Consider the following 19,277-nt stretch of genomic DNA (forward strand, 5'->3'; position numbering starts at 1 on the left):
TCCACACTTCTCCACCATTCTCCACCACCCTCCACTCTCCACCACCCTCCTCTCTCCACCCTCCACCCTTCTCCACCACCCTCCACTCTCCACCACCCTCCACTCTCCACCCTCCAACCTTCTCCACCACTTCTCCACCACCCTCCACTCTCCACCATTCTCCACCACCCTCCACTCTCCACCCTCCAACCTTCTCCACCACCCTCCACCCTTCTCCACCACCCTCCAACCTTCTCCACCACCCTCCACCCTCCATCCTTCTCCACCCTTCTCCACCACCCTCCACCCCGTCATCGGTGGCCCCCAGCCCCTCCACCATTTTCCCGTACAAAGAAGTTTTATTCAGAGATGTACTGAGCAAACTGTCTCTCTCCATGGAAATGTTATTATCAAGTTTATACATGTTTGGGGACTTGCCTGTTTTGATTCTGAGAAAAGTTCTTACCTGATTTGGTATTTTCACGGACTGTCTGTCGTTTTGCCAAATTGTTGTCTGTGTGTGTCTTTTGTGTGTGTTTGTGGGTGCCTGCCCGCTCCCGTGTGTGTGTGCGTGTGTGTGTGTGTGTGTGTGTGTGTGTGTGTGTGTGTATGTATAAACACACACATATTATATATATATATATATATATATATATATATATATATATATGTAGTATAATATATACATATACTATGTATATATAGTATATATAACTAATGTACAACCTATGAAATGTATTATGGTTAACAATGTGTAAGTTTCTTATGCTGAAAGAGGATAGGTTGGATGAGGTTAGGTAAGTAAAGTTTAGGTTAGTTTAGATTAGGTTTGGATAAGTTGGGTTAAGTCAGGATTGCTATGTCATATCTAATTAGGTTAGATTAGCCTAGGTTAGGTTAAACTAGTATAGATTAGAACAAGTAAGCTTGATAGCCTTTGCCTACGCATAGTGATATATATATATTTTTTTTTATAAATTCAAAATAGATACAATTGTGTGCTAACTAGTATTTAGGTTCATACATGAGTTACGTTTTTGCCTGATATGTTGACGCTTTTATAAAAATAAAAAAATCCTGGTTTGCAATTTATACTTTCCACACAATGCCCATATCTTCAGTATTCTGTTCTTGTAACTTTGTTTTGTATAAAAACAATATCAATTTCCTCCCATCTATTTCTATTTTTACGCCGATTTCCCCGCCATTTCATGTTTACATTACGAGTCGGTTTGAACCTCACTTATGAAAGTTGATGAATATTCAATCGGCTAATGCAATCTTCTAAATGTTTTGATCTTGGCCACGGAACACTTAGTCTGGTTAACGCTTTGTTTATTTCCTATGCAGCGAGTGTTTGTTTGTGTGTGTGTGTGTGTGTGTGTGTGTGTGTGTGTGTGTGTGTGTGTGTGTGTGTGTGTGTGTGTGTGTGTGTGTGTGAGTGTGTGTGTGTGTGTGTGTGTGAGAGAGAGAGAGAGAGAGAGAGAGAGAGAGAGAGAGAGAGAGGGAGAGAGAGTGTGTGAGTGTGTGTCTGTTTGTGTGTGTCTGTTTGTGTGTGTGACTGCGTGTATGTGTGTGTGTGTGTGTGTGTGTGTGTACGTGTGTGTACGTGTGTGTGTACGTGTGTGTATGTGTGTGATTCACCATGGGCCTGGATCACGTGTTGTACTCGCAATCAACAGCTATTACCCTCCCGGATGAGAGCTCAGAGCTCATGTATGACCGATCTATGGGTAATGCTAAAACGGTACACACACTCAACTTCTCGCCCACGAGAGTTGGAGTAACGACTCGCAGTGCAGGGATACTGAAATTATTTCAGCCCCGAGCGAGATTTGAACTCAGGCTGCTGTAATAACGTTTGCGAACGGTACCCCTGCGCCGTCGAGTTGTGTGTGTGTGATATGTGTGTGTGTGTGTGTGTGTGTGTGTGTGTGTGTGTGTGTGTGTGCGCGTGTGCGTGCGCGCTCGTCCGATGATATACCTATATACCCAATGTTCACTGCTTACCATCACATACATTCGAGTATACGCAGCTCCTTGCACTGACAAAGCACCAGAACGTGTATCCAAAACTTAACCGACTCTAACTTCGGTGTCGTATATATTATCATTTATGAATTCAGTCGCCGGACTTATTTTCAAATTTGGTCCATATATTTGGGTTTTCCTACAATAGGCAATTACGCCAGCTCGGACGCCGAGCCCCGCGTTGGTCATGTATGTCATTATCATATATACATTTAGTATAAAACAAACGATTTTTCGAAGGAGAAGCCGGAGCTGTCTGCTTACAAAGCTCTCAGTCTCCATTTGATGTGTTTTTACAGATTCAGTGCCTTCAGATGATTTTATCTCACGTCAAGAACTTCATTAGTAATTATGTTTAATGGCTCTCTCGAATGATCTTAATCCATCATGTTTAATTAGATATTTATCTACTAAACATAAATATATGTAGCGTTGTCACAGTCTAATGTCTTGTGTCCTTCTCTCAAAACTTACCTCATCGTTTGGATTTGACAGATGTATTTCTTCAGTTAAAATTAAACTCTCCAATATATAACAAAATATTTGAAATTTCCTAAATACAAATATAAACACAGAGAGGCACACACGGGAAAATATGCACACAGAAACACACACACACACACACACGCACACACATACACACACACACACACACACGCGGGAAAATATGCACACAGAAACACACACACACACACACACACACACACACACACACACACACACAAACAAATAAACAAACGCACTCACAGAGACACACACACACACACACACACACACACACACAAACAAATAAACAAACGCACTCACAGAGACACACACACTCACAAAATAACTATGGCTTTCATATAAGTTTATTATGAATTTATGTTATTTCATTTCGTTTTCCTCGATGATTCTTATTTTGCGTTCGTTTCTTCGTGGGATTCATTGTTATTCAATCAACGAGTCTCTCTGGAACATATTTTTCTTCCAATCTCGTTCTTTATACCTCAACACTTTGTATTCTTATTTTCTCCCTTATTCTATGTCTCCCTTTTTCTCTCTCTCTCTCTCTCTATTTTCTCTCTCTCTCTTGTATTTCTCTCTTGCCTCTCTCTCTCTTGTCTCTCTCTTCTTTCTCTCTCTTTTCTCTCTCTCTTCTTTCTCTCTTTTTCTCTCTCTCTCTGTCTCTCTCTCTCACCTCTGTCTCTCTGCTTGTTACTTACCCCTAAACGACTGATAAAGTTGTACACTGCTGAATGATATTATACAGCGTTAGACAGCTTTGATAACTTAAAGTGACAGCCACAGTAGAATATGCAAGTAGGTTTCTGCATTGAAAGAGGCCCGCTTCCAGAGCGCATCAATAACTGGTAAAAGTCTGGCATAAGGGAGTATTATTCTACAAATACGAGTATAATGTTTGGCTTTCGAAGACCACGAGGCCTTCTGTGGTACCTTTGGGGTTTCTTCTGCGGACTCCAAAAAGGGGTCTTGGGTCCCCTTTTTAGGAAAATCTTTGCCCTTAGGGAAGGTCTTGGGCCAATCTGCGCGTTCTTGCGCAGAATATGATTCTTTTTTAGAGAACAAGAAATTATTTGCCTTTGTCTGTTTTTGTCTACTGATTTGCCTTTTACCGTTTTCCTTTTCTTCTTCCACTACTACTTCTTCTTTTTCTTCTTCTTTCCTTTTCTTTTTCATCTTTTTACTTTTTTCTTTTTTCTTCCTCTTTTTCTTCTTCTGTTTCTTCTTCTTCTTCTTCTTTTGCTTCTTATTCTTCTTCTTCTGCCTCTTCTTATTCTGCCTCTTCTTCTTCTTCTTCTTCTTCCTCTTCTTCTCCCTCTTCTTCTTCTTCTTTTATTCTTCTATTTCTTCTTCTTTATCTTTTACTTTTCTCTTTTACTTTTTCTTCTTCTTCTCCCTCTTCTTCTTCTTCATCTTATTCTCATTATTATGTCCAATTTTCTCCTTCATCCATTTTCATTATAGTACTCCATTTTTCTTTCTTCCTCTTTTCATGATTATCAAATTTGTTCTCCTCTCCATTCTCTTCCTCCTTTTCATTCTCTTCTTCCTTTTTCTCCTCTTCTATTTCATTCTCTTGTTCTTCCTACTCCTTCTTTTCATTTTCTTCTTCTTCCTTCTCCTCCTCCTCCTCCTTTTCATTCTCTTTCTCCTCCTCCTTGTCATTCTCTTCTTCTTCCTTCTCCTCCTCCTCCTTCTCATTCTCTTTCTCCTCCAGTCCTCCCCCTCCTTCTCATTCTCTTTCTCCTCCAGTCCTCCCCCTCCTTCTCATTCTCTTTCTCCTCCTTCTCATTCTCTTCTTCCTCCTTCTCCTCAATCTCATTCGATTCTTCTTCCTCGTCCTCTTCCATCTCATTCTCCTCTTCTTCCTCCTCCACCTCCTCCTCCTCGTTCTTATTTTCTTTCTCCTCCTCCTCCTTGTCATTCTCTTCTTCTTCTTCCTCCTTCCTCCTTTTTATTCTCTTTCTCCTCCTCCTCCTTTTTATTCTCGTCCTCCTCCCCTTCCTCCTCCTCCTCCTCCTTCTCATTCTCTTCTTCATCTTCTTCTTCTTCTTCCTCCTCCTTCTCATTCTCTTCTTCTTCTTCCTCCTCCTCCTTCTCATTCTCTTCTTCCTCCTCCTCCTCCGGCTGCATTAAGGAGATTGAATCGTCCAGGAAGCTGTGCCGCTTGGTCGGACTGCCCCGCGGCTTGAAACTATAGGAGGACGAAAGAGGACGAAGAGGAAGACAAGAGGAAGGGGAAGACAAGTGGAAGGACAACGCAGAAGACAAGTGGAAGGGGAAAGAGGACGAGGAGGAGGTGAAGAGGAAAAGAAGTTGGAAGAGAATTTAGAGAAGAGGAACGAAGAGATTATATCACAATGATGACTAGAAAGAGGATGAGGAAGAAGAGAGGAGGGGAGGAAGAGGAGGAGAAAGGGAAGAATATGAGGAGGAGGGGGGAGTGGAAGGGTGAAAAGGAGGAGAAGAATAGAAAGAGAAAAAGGGTGAGGAGGGAAGGCGAAGAAGAGGAGGAGACGAAGAAGATGGAGAGGAGGAATTTGCTTAATAAGAGAACGACAAGTTACAAAGATGAGATTGTATATGACGAAGACCAGGACAAAGAGGAAGTGGAAGAAAATAAAGAGAACAGAGAGTATGGATGAAGAAATAAAAGATGAGGAAGAGGAGGAGTGGGAGAGAGAGAAGGGGATGAGGAGGCGGGAGGATAGGAAAAAGAGAAGAAGGAGGAGGAGGAGGAGGTTAAAGAGGAGGAGGAGGAAGAGAAGGAGAGCTAGAGAGCTTAGATAAAGAGCGCTTAATCAAGATCCTTTTCCAGGGGCCCAGAGGTGGTCCGGCGCTTTTGGGCCAGGTCGTTATGAGATGAAAATATTATAGGGGATTTCTATAAAAATTCTCCACAATATACTGTGAATATATGTATTTACACACACACACACACACACACACACATGCACACACACAGACACAGACACACACACGCACGCACGCGTATGTGTGTGTGTGTGTGTGTGTGTGTGTGTGTGTGTGTGTGTAATTCACCATGGTGTTGAATCACGTGTTGGACTCGTGATTGACAGCTACTACCCTTCCTAAAGAGAGTTTAAAGCTCATATATGTATGTGTGTTGCGCGTATATGTATTGGAATTATGAAAGAGTGATGGGTAATAATATGGAAAAGGGGAACCAAAGTGACATAGGAGGAAGAAAATCCAAAAGTGGAAAAAAAAAATAGAAAAAAAATAAATAAAATAAATAAATAAAGAAAAAAAGGAAGGAATGGAGGAAGGAAGAGAAATGAGCCAAACGACAAAGAAAGAAATGAAAAAGAAAGGACAATTAACAATGAGACAGAGGTAAAAATATGAAGAAAAAAGAAGAAGAAAAATAGACGAGAAAGATCCGACCAAAATAAAGAAGACATAAATATAAATTAGCGACAATGGAATTTATTCGGAGGAAATGTCAATGTACTGTACATATCAAACGAATATGTACTTGTAATATTAAAATTTTGGAAAAAATAAGATATGCAAAGATTGTAAACATTATATTGTTAAGCAGAACATAGAGAGAAAGGGAGAGAGAGAGAGTGAGAGAGAGAGAGAGAGAGAGAGAGAGAGTGAGAGAGAGAGTGAGTGAGTGAGTGAGTGAGAGAGAGTGAGTGAGTGAGTGAGTGAGTGAGAAAGAGAGAGGGAGAGGGGGCAGAATGAGAGAGAGAGAGAGAGAGAGAGAGAGAGAGAGAGAGAGAGAGAGATGGAAGGAGAAAAAGAGCAGAATGAAGAGAGCGCACCCTGAAAGGCAGCAGAAGATCCTAACAAAGCTTAACACGAGTGAATATGTAGAAGGAAAAATCCCAGAGAGGTACGAGACTAACGGGGACATAACGTAAGCAAAGACCGAGACGGGGACTCCGTGGGATGTCGCTTACGAGCAAGGAATGGAGCACTGACCCTGTTGTCGGAGGATCAACAGTTATGACCAAGGTTGTGAGGCATTACAAGCGATATTTTTGAGGCATTGAAGGGGAATCTTGTGAGGATGTAGGTGCTGTCGTCGTGGACAAATATTATATGTCCCTTGTTGTCCTTGATTTATTTGAGAAGTTTTCTGGATTTATTTTCAACTCTTTTTAGGATCTGATGATGTAGAATCAGTACAGAATGTAAGACATCTGTGGAAGTTGTTTTGATATTTATATATATATATATATATATATATACATATATATATATGTGTGTGTGTGTGTGTGTGTGTGTGTGTGTGTGTGTGTGTGTGTGTGTGTGTGAGTGTGTGCATAGATATGTAGATGATGTTCTTTGCCTGTGGCCATGCTGATGCTTTTGTACGTTCTCTTAATAATTTGGTTCCCTCCATTAATCCTACTGTAGAATTAGAAAATAATAATTAATTGCCCTTTTTAGAAAGCCTTATTCATAGAGAAGGCAATGATTTTAAGTTTAGTGTTTATAGAAAGCCGGCTAATGTGTTTTCTTATATATATTACTACTCGGCACACTATGATTAAGTAAAAAAAAAAATCTGTATTTTCCTGTATGTTTTTACGTGCCCTGCGTATATGCAGCCCTGAATTCACTGATGAAGAATTTGAGTCTATTGTTAATCTAGGTCTGGGGTTAAAGTACCCTAGGACATTTTTAGGTAACGCTCTTGCTTTAGCAGCAAAAAAAAAAAAAAAAAAAAAGAAAAAAAAAATCATAGAATTCAACCCTCTCCCCTTTTGACATTAAGAACCTTTTAGTATTACCTTTTAGTAATTTTTTTCTCAAGTTACTTTACTTAAAACATGTAATATTATAGTAGCTTTTAATAACCCATGTACATTTAAGAAATTAATAATTATGAATTTACCTGTTGATTCAGGTGGCTGCATATCAACCAGAATTAAAAATATATATATATATATATTGTTAAAACAGCACAAGAATCCAATGCTCTATTTGTTCATATGAAAGATTTCAATCATTGTATTAATTGGACAAATGCTTTCTCTATTTTTTTCTTGTAATTCATTCGTCAATATAAACATTATAGAAAGCAGTATTATAAATATTCTGAAGGTTCTAATTTTGATATCAGTAGTGCCATTTATAAATCAGATAAATTCATCATCAATAAAATTTGTAATCAAGTTGTAATTGACCAAAAGTAATTTGGTGATTTGTGTTGTTCTCTAATATTTACTCTTTTTCATTTGTAACTTTTTGCGCATTGCCAGTTCCTTTCCTAGTGCTTAGTCTCTTGTCTTGTAAACTCGTACCACTAACTTCATCTCTATTCCCCTGAAGATGTGAATAACACGAAAGCGCTTGGTAATTACTGTTGCTTTCCGATTTCCTTTGTGGTTACCAGCAAAAAGTATATTACACACACACACACACACACACACACACACATATATATATATATAATATATATATATATATATATATATATATATATATATATATATATATATATATAGATGTAACGAAAAAATGACCTCACTTTGTCATCATAGTTTATGACATCTCACGGACGGAAAAATGAAATCTGTTCTTCACTAACTACCGAGGCGCGACGGCGGCAAGTTAGGGCGACCCCGGGGTGGCCCAGCATGCGATCTCGACGAAGAAGACGACGAAGAAGACGACGACGAAGACGAGAAGGGTCGAGCGTCTCCTCAGGATTACTGTCGAGAGCTTAAAAGGTTATGGATGTTAACTCGCGCTTCGATGGGTCCCGAGCTCTTCCTCTTCTTCTTCCTCCTCCTCCTCGTCCTCCTACTTCTCCTCCTCTTCCTCCTTCTCCTACACCTCTTGGTCGTCTCCTTCCTCCTCCTCTTCCTTCTCCTCCACCTCCATGTGTTCGTCTCCTTCCTCCTCCTTTCCTCCTTCTCCTACACCTCCTCGTGTTCGTCCTCTTCCTCCTCCTCCTCCTCCTCCCCGTGCTTGTCCTCGTCCTCTTCTTCCTCCTCCTTTCCTCCTACTCGACCTCCTCTTTCTCTTTCTTCTCTTCCTACTCCTTCTTCTCCTCGTCTTCCTTTTCATCATCATAATCATTATGATGATGATGACCATCACTCTTGCCCTTCCTTATCTTCCAATTTCCCTCTCTCTCCTTTCCTCTTTCCTTACTTCTTCCCTATTGGTCTCTCCATATTCCTCTTTTCCTTCCTTAACTCTAGAATTTTCCCCCTTCACCACTTTCTTCTCTACGCATCCCTTTCACACTCCAGAACCTCAACCAGCCGGGTATCATCTTTGAAGGAAAGGAAGAGTATTATTCCAGAACGGACACTCGACTACTATTTATACGAATTATTATTATTATTATTATTATTTTTTAGTTGTTAATATTTTCTCCAAATTTTCATAATTATCCTCTTCGTTTCATAAATATGTAGAAGTCTATTCTCACTCGAATTTAATTGTTTTAATGTTTTATTGTACTTTGTAAGTTCTTATAGACTTCGGAAACACTGAATGAAACTACTGGTACAATTGTGTTCCTCTACAACAGATGTAAAATGTAATCTTATTTCGATGTCATCTTATTCCATCTTACACTAATTTGTGTTTTTTATTGTCCTATTTGTTAATGTTTTATATAGTCTTTTTTTTTTTGTCTATTTATTCATTATGTATCTAATGATCTATTTTTTTATTTGCTTAGATTTCTATTTTTGTATTTTTTTTTTTACTAATTTTTCTATCTATTAGTTTTATATTCATTTATTTATTAATTTCTTTAAATATTTATTCATTTACGTATTTATTTATTCATTTATTCATTTACGTGTTTATTCATTCATGAAAATATCTACTTATTAATTGATTAATTGGTTTATCTATTATCAATTCGTTTATCTATTCATCTATTTATGTATTTGTTTACATGTCTTTATTCATTTATTTGCTAATCTATTTGTGTACCTATTTATCTACTTCTTGTTTATTTATTTATTTGTTAATTTTTTTTTTCAAACACAAGACGCTTATATAAAGACAACTGAGGTCGAGATTATCAATTCGTTTATCTATTCATCTATTTATGTATTTGTTTACATATGTCTTTATTCATTTATTTGCTAATCTATTTGTGTACCTATTTATCTACTTCTTGTTTATTTATTTATTTATTTATTTATTTATTTATTTATTTATTTTATTTTTTTATTTTTTTTTCAAACACAAGACGCTTATATAAAGCCAACTGAGGTCCAGATTCAGGGTTGGAAGAGGTCTCTTCCTTTCTGAAGATGCACCATAAGAACATAAGAAATAAAGGAGACTGCAAAAGACCATAAGGCCTACACTAGGCAGCTCCGTATCCATCACCACCTGTCATCCCCATCCATAAAGTTGTCTAATCGTTTTTTAAAACAACTGATAGTTACAAGAATCAAGGGTCGTCCATCAAGTTCAGAGGTCAAATAATTATTTATTCTGGTGTTTTGACTTACTACAACCATCTTCATCCTCATCACAATCATCAGCAACAACAAAATCAGATGGAACAGTATCAGCATTAATACTATCGCCATCATCATCTCCTTTTTCCTTCTCCCCTTCCCTTCTACATCTTCTTAACTCTCTGCATGGGGTGCTGGCTACACCAATTTCATGCAAATAATCCTATACAGACTTTAGTGATATTTCTATTGACCAAAGGTTACGCTGTGCTTTTCTGTGATTGGAGATTAGGTTGAACTTGGAGGATATGCTGGATACCTCTAAACTCTGAAAAAATATCCCTCTTGGTATTTTCTGTCAGCCTCACCATTACCCCCTTTTGAACTCCTCTTTGACAAGATATTGTCTTTAAAAATAGAAAGACTGAATGTCGGTGGCAAAATACATATGTTTCCTTCTTCTGTCGAACTGAAATCGTCCACCTCATCTCCTTCTTTCCTCTCTACATGCAACTTCCCCCTTCACACTCTTGGCCCTCGTTTTATCTTTTTCTTCTCTTCCCTCCTTTCCCACCACTTCCTCCGATCCTAATGTCCCCGTCCTCCACCCCCTCCCTCCCTACCTTCCTTGCCAACCCTCGAAGAAGCCGTCTGCGCCTTCTTCGGCGTCTGGACGCCGTCCGTCTGTCTTAATTGCCTGTCCGTGTCGGGAGATAGGGTGAGGAAGTCGGGAGAGACATTGGAAGGGAGGAAGGGAGGGAGGGAGGGAGGGAGGGAGAGAGGAGGGTGTAAGGGAGCACAGTTGGCATGGAGGGTTAGCAAGGGAGGGAGGGTGGGCGTTTTGGTGGGAGGTCGGGAGTTAGGGGGAAGGGAGAGTGGGAAGGAGAGTGGTAAGGAAGGTAGAGAGAAGAATGGGAAGGGAGAGTAGGAGGGAGAGTGGTAGGGAAGGTGGGGAGAAGAATGAGAGGGGAGAGTGGGGGGAGAGTGGTAGAGAGGGTAGGAAGAAGAATGGGAAGGGAGAGTGGGAGGGAGGGTAGAAAGAAGAATGGGAAGGGAGAGTGGGAGGGAGAGTGGTAGAGAGGGTGGGAAGAAAAATGGGAAGAAAGAAGGGAGGAAGGGAAGTAGTGAATATGTGAGGATATGTGAAAGGGTGGTAGAGAAAGTGGGAGAGAACGTGAGGAGAGAGGGACGGCGGTAGGGAGGGTGGAAAACAAGGAGGAAGGGTGCAAAGGAATGTAGAAGTGGAGGAGGGAAGGGTGGAAGGGAGTGTGGGAGCGTAGAGGGTGATATCTCGCCTTTAAGAATTCTGATGACGACGAACTTGTACAAAGCGGACCCGCTTCTCCTTCCTGTTTAACTCGTGCGCTTCCAGGGGGGTCGCCACGGAAATGGATCAAGGAGCGGCTGGCGTCAGTCAGAGCAAAAATGTTAAAGTGTTGTCGGTATGCAAGGGCTTAAAGCAGCAACTGGCACAGAAGAGGTTGGTAAAGATAGGCAATGGTGTCTTCGCCACTGAAGTGGATCAAGGAGCGGCTGGCGTCAGCTGGACCAAAAATATTAAAGTGTCGTTGGTATGCACGGGCTTAAAGCGGCAACTGGCACAGAAGAGGTTAGTAAAGCTAGGCAATGGTTTCTTCGCCACTGAAGTGGATCAAGGAGCGGCTGGCGTCAGGCGGAGTTAAAAATGTTAAAGTGTCGTCGGTATGCAAGGGCTTAAAGCGGCAACTGGCACAGTAGAGGTTACTCAAGATAGGCCATGGTGCCTTCGCTACTAAAGAGACTAAGGGAATAGACTGGCTGCAGACGACGCTAAAAGAAAGGTGCCATGACACCCGGAGCGAGTAGGGTTAAGCGTCAAATTTCATGCCGCGAATAATGAAAGTTGTGAGAGGAGAGAGGGGGCTGTGGGAGAGATGGCAGGGCAGGGGAGAGGGTAGAGGGTAGAAAGAGGAGAAAGGAAGAAGAGAAAGTAGATGGAAGAAAGGGTAGAAAGAGGAGAAAGGAAGAAGAGAAAGTAGATGGAAGAAAGGGGAGAATGGAGTTGAAGAAAGGTAAAAGGTAAAGAGGAAGGAAAAACGAGGAGACGGGGGGAAGGGGAAGGAGAGAGGAATGAAGGAGAAGGAGGAAGGAGGTAGAACGTAGAAAGAGGGGAAAGGGAGGGAGAGGAATGTAGAGGGTAAAAAAAAAAAAGAGCGGGGAACGGGGAGGGAGAGAGAAGAATAAAGGTTAGAGAGGGAATAAGTGTGAAGAAGAGAGGAGAAGGGGATGGAAAAGGGGTGAAATGATATTTAAAGGGAAACAAGTAGATATATGGATGAGGAAAGACGAATGAGAGATGAGTAAAGACAAAGTTAAAGGAATAGGGAGATGCAAAAAGGGGAAATGAGGGGAAGGTTGGGAAGATGGAAGAAGAGAAGATGGAGATGAATGAGGAACGAAAGAGAAGGAAGGAAACTAACATAAAGTGAGAGGGTTAGTGAAAACCTACAAATAGAGTTATCGAGTAGAGGAGCTTAGCCGTGTGTAACATAAGTAGTTATTTTCTTACGAATGACAGCCGATTTCATTTGGGATTGATCACACGGTTTTCTGACCTCAAAAGTCAAACTGTCATCAACCAATTATGTAGATCATTTAGTTTCACTCCTGAATGACCCGTCTTCCAGGAGGAGCCAAGATAAGAGGGAGGGAGGGGGGTGAACGGAAGTGGAGTATGTGGGGGTGGAATGGGTGGGAGTGGATTTTATGCATTTGTTTTCTGTCTACGTTCCTTGTAAGGAGGAAAAAGCCTTTGGTATATGTATGTATTTAGCTTAAAGAGGGAGGGTGGAGGGGTGTGGAGTGTATTCAGGGATGGAATGGGTGGAAATGATTTTATGCCTTTCCCTTTTTGGCTACCTCCCTTGTAAGGGGGAAAAAGCCTTGGTATATGTATGTATGTATTTAGCTTAACTACATTTGGATTATGTTACCTCTCAATTAAATTAGATACACTGGCAGGCTCGGAAACAAAAATCAGGAGTAAATCATGTGAAGATTACTTAAACATTATTCGTTCATCTATTTATCTTTCTTATGTAAGTGGTTACATCCTGAGGAGTATTGCTGCGGCCGAAGACCATTCTGACATTTCTTAGATATCAAACTCAGACTTTCTATGAGTCGAGACTGAAACCCAGCACACAATATAAACATAACAATCTTTTCTCCAATTTTTGGATTTTAAAAACGAATTTAGCAAGAGAGATCGTTGTAGCTTGATGCTGGAAAAAGAAAAGAAATCTTCAAAGTAACCTTTCAATGTACTTTATTGATTATGTCTTGGATAAGAGAAGTATTTCTAAGAAGTCGAAGGAGCAAAAACCCGACGTGGAAGATGTCTCCATTGATCAAGACGCACTACCACCTCCCGCATACCTAAATTTCAAGCCGGAGTTCTCTCCTCACATGCACACAAAATCTCCTATCTTGGACCAGAACAAAGGAAATGAAGGACGTGGCCTCGTTAACTAGGATAAATGGGAAATATTACGAGGAATAAATAGTAAAGTTTGACGGGATAAACAACGACCCATTCAAGTTTGGGTCTTCCACGATTACGTCCCTCTCTTCCGCGTTAGGCCAAGCTGTTCCCCCTCCTCTTTTCCTCTCTCTTTCTCTCTCTCTCTCTTTCTCTCTCTCTCTCTCTTTCTCTCTCCCTCTCCTTCTCTCTCTCTCTATTTATCTATCTATCTCTCTCTCCCTCTCCTTCTCTCTATTTATCTATCTCTTTCTCTCTCTCTCCCTCCCTCTCACTCTCTCTCTTTTCTACGTCGGTGCATTCTACATTATTACCACCACAAGTACAACTACCACTACCATCCTCATCTTCACCATGACCAACGGCAACACCACGACTATTATAAGCATCCACACCACCTCCATCATCATCATCGTCATCATCATCACCACCACCACCACCACCATCATCATCATCATCATCACCGTCATCATCATCACCACCACCACCACCATCATCATCATCATCACCGTCATCATCATCACCATCACCATCATCATCATCATCATCACCGCCACGACCACCACCATCATCATCGTCATCATCATCATCCTTGTTTTTGTCGTCATTATCATCATCATTATCATCATCATCACCTATATTGTCATCATCATCATCATCATCATTAGTGGAAGCAGCCTCTTCATCATCGTTGTAGTCGTTGTCATCATAACCAAGAGCAACCCTTTGTCCACAACGAAATCGCAGCGTCTCCACATCTTCATCAAGAGAACACTGACCATCCTCACGCGTCGTCCTCTTTGTAGAAAGCGTCTGTAGCTACCCAGTTTCTTTGCCTCACTCCCTAATCCTTTCTTTCCTTTCTCACTCTTTCCCTCTTCCACTCCCTCTCTCCTAGCCTTCCTCTCTCATCCTTCCTTTCTTCCTCACTCCTTCTCTCTTCCACTTCCTGACTCTTAGCCTTCCTCTCTCGTCTTTCCTTTCCTCCCTCACTCCTTCCCTCTTCTACTCCCTCACTCTTAGCCTTCCTCTCTCGTCTTTCCTTTCCTCCCTCACTCCTCTCTTCTACTCCCTCACTCTTAGCCTTCCTCTCTCGTCTTTCCTTTCCTCCCTCACTCCTTCCTTCTTCTATTCCCTCACTCTTAGCCCTTCTCTCATCCTTTCTTTCCTCTCTCACTCCTTCCTTCTTCCACTCCCTCCCTCCCTCCCTCCCCCTCCAAGACCTCCTTTGCGGTGGCATTGAGGGATCGTCGGCTACGAAGGTACGGCGAAGTGAGGCGCCAAGTTAAATCGGATGCCAGCCCATTTCACGCGCATAATTACAACTTGCGCTAAGTTGCAAACAAAGCCAGTATTATGTACGTTAACTACGTCGAGGCACAAAACCATGAACGGCAATAAGTGTTTGGTCTGCGGATGATGTAAACATACATCACATATATATATATATATATATATATATATATATATATATATATATATATATATATATATATATATATATAATATGGACTGAATATCCCACTATCGGAGAAAAGAAAAACATTTCAAGATACGTATAATGCGATCACTGTGATCCTCTTCAGCGTGGTTTTACAAAGGGTGGGTTAGCTTATATATATAGTAAGAGGATATGCATAAAGAGGACATGTGGAGGTAAGCATACTAGTGCGTGGTCCGTTGGAGCCCAATTCGTGATAACCCTAAGGTCAAACTGACCCCGGGTCAAATGTTTGCGTGACAGGTGGTACGTGTAGACACCTTAACGTACAAAATTGTTGACGGTGAAACTGGTAATAGCGGGAGACCACTGTTCTTATGAACTATTAGAATTAGGTAGTTGTTTGATCAGGGAGGACTCAGCCATTTTTCTCGTGTATTTACTGTGTGATTTGTAAATTAAATCAGCCTTTTCCCAGTCCATATCATGATTTGATTTACTAGTATTCCTCTATACTCCTGAGATAGAGATAAAATGAGAACAAATAATGTTGTTTAAGAAGAAAATATTAAAATAGAATAATTTTCCCGTCAATTGGAGACATATTTCAATCACTCGGGATTAAGTTTCGCCGATTGAAAGAGATCTTAGTTTAGTTATTCGATTTCTAATCCTTTATTTAGTTAATGCCAAGCGATTTTACTCATTTCTGGAGCAGGTTCAACATACTGTACACTGATCTCCTTAATTGAACAAAATAATCGAGTATTTACGTCGCAACAGATGACGGGGACTTAAAATAAGTTTAGGGAAGGGGATCCCGCATGTGTGTGTATGTGTGTGTGTGTATGTGTGTGTGTGTATGTGTGTGTGTGTGTGTGTGTGTGTGTGTGTGTGTGTGTGTGTGTGTGTGTGTGTAAGCGCGTGTGTGTGCACTCACTTGCCTACACTTCAACCCATGTATGAAATTACCACGTAACCAAAGTAATGTTCAGTGTACCTTTGGAACTAAGTACACCACATCTTTGTAAACTTATATATACACATGAACACATAGATTAGAGAGAGAAAGAAAAAACTCTCCAAAACCATGGATTAAAGAGAGAAAGCTCTCTAACCCCATTACCATACTCGTACTCTCTCATCTCCTCCATCTCCATCTCAACTCACTAGGCCTCCTCCCATAGACGGGGCGAGATTGAATCTGAAACCGTCACAAAGTTAAATCAACTGTCCTGTATTGCCTTTAAACCAGACTTTCCAACGTTCGTACGACCTCTCAGCCCTAGGTCGACACCCTCCCTCCCCCCTAACCCCTCTCCCCCTCCTCCCCCCACAACCGTATTTCTCTTTCTCTATCCCTCTTCCTCTTTCTCTTCTTCCCATTCCCCTTCCCTGTCTGTCGCTTTCTTATTGTTTCTTATGGTTTTTTATCTTGTTTTTTTATCTTATGGTTTTTTATCTTGTTTTTTTATCTTTGTTTCTTATTGTTTCTTATGGTTTTTTTTATCTTGTTTCTTTAAATCCATCCTTTGTCACTTAGTTTAAGGAACAAAGTAATCTTCTTTCTTTTATTTTTGTTATTTTTTGTTTCTTTTTATTTGCATTACATTACTCTTCATGATATTTTCTTTCATGATTAATTTTTTTTTCATCGTTTTTCAGTCAGGACACTATCTAGATGAATATGATATAAACGATTTTTTTTCCTGATTCTCTAAAGCAAGATTTTTGTAATCGCACACGATTTTTATAAATAAAGTAGACAATTACTCCCTCGTATAATGTTCATATCCCGTTAAATACCCACCTTTATATCTGACAATATGATACATATAATATAAACGATTTTTTTCCTGATTCTCTAAAAGCAAGATTTTTGTAATCACACACGATTTTTATAATTAAGTAGACAATTACTCCCTCATTTATGTTCATATCCCGTCTGTACACACTTATATATCTGACAATATGATACATAAGTTACAGAAAACGAAGCCGTTTCTCACCTCAACCCAGTTTAGTTGAATAACAATATTTTGTTGAAATGAAATCTTTATTCATGAGAAATATTGAATTATTTTACAAGCACGCATACATACATAATAAACACATATATACATAAACACACAAACACACACAGACAGGTGTGACAGACACACACACACACATGCACACGAACACACACACATATATACATACATGCATTATAAATTCATATATATATATATATATATAATATATATATATATATAATATATATATATATATATATATATATGTGTGTGTGTGTGTGTGTCTGTATACTTGCGGTCCTCCTCTATGGCACCTCCCTCCCTGTTCCTCCCTTTTTTTCTGTTTACATATTCCTCCACCTCAGCATAGCATCGCTTCCCCGTGCGTGCCCTTACTCTATACATACCAAGACATCACAGCTACTTCTTTCATTACCTTCTTTCGCCCTTTACCCCCTTTCTTTCTTCCTCCACAACCTCACCATTTTTTTTTTTTTTTTTTTTTTTTTTTTTTGGCTTAATCAACCGTACTGCCTTCACTCCACTGATTTACCCCTGTGTTCACTGTGTATAGGATATTTTTCCCTCTCTATTTACCTCTCCTTCCTAGTTCCTTCTCCCAGGTCTCCTACCTCCCCTGTAATTGGCTTATTTCTCCCGGAATTTCTTGGTATCTGATTCCACTGGGGTTGTCCTCCTCTTACTTCTCATGTGAAACACATTTTTTCCTTATCTCCCTCAGCTCCCCCCTCCGCTCTAAGCACCGTGGATTCCCCCTTCCCCCACCTGGCTCCCCCCCCCCTGCATAGCCAGTCACATTATTGAATCCAGCGCCGTCGCAAAGTTAAATCAACTGCCAAAGTAAAACCTGCAAGTAACTCCGACTCGAAGGAAAGTTTACCTTCGTAGAGGCTGGTGGGGACCGAGCGACGCCTCTGAGGGCTCGCCGGCCCCTCGTCTCAGACACTTTTTCAAGGTTTGCAAAGACATCCAAAGGCTACTTTCGCTCTCCCCCCACACACACAGACACCTGTAGATACCCGTTAAGGTGTTAACGGGAAGGGTTGGCTAAGGTGAAACGAATCGCCTGGGCGCAAGAGGGAACGTTTACCCAAGGATGGTTTCTGTTCGGTGGTGTGCGATCTTTAATGACTGACACCATCACCACCATCATCACAATCATAGACATCATCGTCATCGTCGACACCATCACCGTCATCATCATCATGATCATCATCATCACCATCATCATCATCACCATCATCATCACCATTATCATCATCATCATCATCATCTTCATCATCATCATCGTCACCATCATCATCATCATCACCATCATCGTCAACGTCATCCACTGAATTGACTATTTTTATTTCAAGAACACTCATCATAAACAACTTTTTCTCGAACTAAATATTTCTTTTGTTTCATTTACAGGTAAGAAGTGGCCTGGAAATGTTCTCCACGTCTTTATGGACAACAAAAAAATAAGTACTATGTTCATTTGGATAAGAAATTAATGTTGGTTCAAGTAAAGGCACTTCCTCGCTTACAAAGTGGCTCCACCTAGTGTAGTAGAGGAGCCGAGAATAGGAAAAGGTTTCCTCACTGTTATTATTAAGTCAATATTCTATGGCAAATGAAAGGAATTTAAACTTAGCTTGCTCCACTAGAAGGGAATGTTTTCTTTGTGTCAATGTAGATATATTTAAAGTAGAAGTATATATACACAAATATTTAAGCACATAAAGGAATATGCATACTCATATATACGTACAACAAATATGTACAAGCATATGTACATGCAAATGCGATTAATGTATATATTTTCTTTGTTTCAATGCAAAGAGGTTAAAACTACAATGTATATACAAAGTATATGCATGTGTATATGTATATGTATGTATACATATACTCATATGCATATACATGTACATATACATATATATGTACATATACACATACATATACATACACATGAAAATATACAAATACGTAAATGCATATCGACATATATGCAAATATATATGTTCGTGTACATATTTGAACTGAATAGTTATTATACATACATATACCAAAGGGTTTTTCCCCCTTACACGGGGGGTAGCCAAAAAGAAAAAGGCATAGAAACCACTCCCACCCATTCCATCCCATACATATTCCACCTCCTGGATGACGGGTCATCCCTGCATCTTATCCACTGCCTTGGGTCAGAAGCAGTGTCGCAAGACACAGCACATCCACAGCAAGGTCGCTTCATTAATTCGGCGACCCCCCTCTCCGTCCCCTCATGCAGAAAAGGAGAAGACAGGGAGAAATCCCTTCGGGCTGCGTCAAATTATTTCTCATACATACTTCCTCAACCCCCCATC

The sequence above is a fragment of the Oratosquilla oratoria genome, chromosome 33 (assembly GCF_046742065.1).
Source record: "Oratosquilla oratoria isolate Oo_2021 chromosome 33, ASM4674206v1, whole genome shotgun sequence".
Lineage (NCBI taxonomy): Eukaryota > Metazoa > Arthropoda > Malacostraca > Stomatopoda > Squillidae > Oratosquilla > Oratosquilla oratoria.